The following is a 1899-nucleotide window of genomic DNA, read 5'->3' as shown; positions in this document are numbered from 1 at the left end:
AAACTGAACAGCCATTTGTCCGAAATGGTATAGGGTTTCCTGCCTGAGCAGGGGGTTGGACTAGATGACCTCCAAGGTCCCTTCCAATTTTATCATTATTATTATTATTTTCCCCAGGTGTTCTCAAAGGTTTGTGATAGGAAGACCTCCTGAAACAATGAATTGATTTCTGGGTCTCCCACCCCTTAAAAGAAATTGCTTTCATTGGGATGAGGTTTGACAAGAAACAAAGGCATCACACTTCATCTCTAATCTGTATATAAAAGGGATCCTTAAAACTTTGCAGGATTACAGTGGGATGATGTGAGGAGCAATGCCTGAAGTGTCTTTTGGCATCTTCCATTCTGTCAACGTACCTCTGCTTTAAAAAAAAAAAAAAAAAAAGTCGATCATATTGTCAAGTTTCTAATCAGGATTGCAAGATCCCGAAAGAAAGATTTCCATTGACATTTCATTTTATTTCAGATTTAATGCTGGGAAAATCAATTGCGGTAAAGGGGCGGGGGTGTGATCGATTGCAGAAAACTGAAGAAGGAAAACTCCAGCTGTCATTCATTAGCAAATTCATTAAAGTGGGATGTCTGTGCATTACTTGAATTTCTTCCTGCAAGATTGCTTAACTCACTGCTTTCCAAAACTTTTCCCTCCATTATCCAAAAGCGCTTATCAGAAAACCTTATCAGACTTGGAGGACCGGTCCAAAGTCCTTTCTTTCAGCACCGTTGTATCTTCAAACAGATGCTGAATGAATGGTTGAAACGCGAGGACCATCTAGTATATCAGTGATGGCGAACCTTGTAGAGACCGAGTGCCCAAAGTGCAACCCAAAACCACTTATGTATCATCGGGTGCTGGGTGGGCGTGGCCAATTGTGTGGGTGTGGCCAATTGTGTGGGCATGGCCCGTTGGGTGGGCATGGCTGCAGTGGTAACAGCAGACTGGGTGGGACTAAAAAGTTCAATCAATCCCAACTTTGCTAGATCTTTTTTTTCCCCGCGAGAAGTTGAAATTGACTGATTGAACCTTTTTTTTTGCACACGGCGGAGGCCTAAAGCGGAAAGGTTTTATAAAACCCAGCTGAAAGCCTAGAACTGGGGCGACGGCACGTGTGCCCACAGAGAGGGCTCCGCGTGCCATCTGTGGCAAGTGTGCCATAGGTTTGCCACCACAGATCTATATCAGTGGTGGTGAACCTTTGGCACGTGTGCCAGAGGCGGCACTCGGAGCCCTCTCTGTGGGCACGCGCACCATGCCCCAGAGATGGCAACCGTCCTCTTCAACCATCCGCCCGCTAACTCGCCGAGATCCCACGTGGCCGGATGCATCCCAGCACCCATGCGCTTGCTGGCCTCTGTGTACGGGGGCCGATGGTGTAAGGCAGCAGCCACCCCAGGCCCTGCCTCGCCTTGCCCTGCGACATGGCACCCCCACCCTGCCTCGCCTTGCCTCGCCTCACCCCACAGAAGCAGCCTCCTGCCCACCACCCCACCCGCCAGATACCCCTGGATCTCCCCCAACCCTGCCTGGCCCCCACAGGCATCCCTCCCCACGAGCAACATCGGGCTGGCCATGCCCACCATCTGCCATGACCACTGTAGCCACGCCCACCCAGCGGGCCACGCCCACCCGGCACCTGGCAGTACATAAGTGGGTTTTGGGTTGAAGTTTGGGCACTCGGTCTCTAAAAGGTTCGCCATCACTATTTATTTATTTATTTATAATAAGACTTATATGCCGCCCTTCTCCCCCATGGGACTCAGGGCGGCTCACAGCATATTAAAAACAATACAAAACATTTCCCTATAAAAGCCAATTAAAAACCAAATATTTGTAGCTGTGTCTTGTTTAAAATCATTAAAAATTATCCCTATTTAAAAATTCACCCTAGGTCAGTCCCGC

This window comes from Protobothrops mucrosquamatus, unplaced genomic scaffold (assembly GCF_001527695.2).
Source record: "Protobothrops mucrosquamatus isolate PMUCROS unplaced genomic scaffold, P.Mucros_1.0 scaffold2129, whole genome shotgun sequence".
In the NCBI taxonomy this organism is placed as follows: Eukaryota; Metazoa; Chordata; class Lepidosauria; order Squamata; family Viperidae; genus Protobothrops; species Protobothrops mucrosquamatus.
This window is presented reverse-complemented; position numbering follows the sequence as displayed.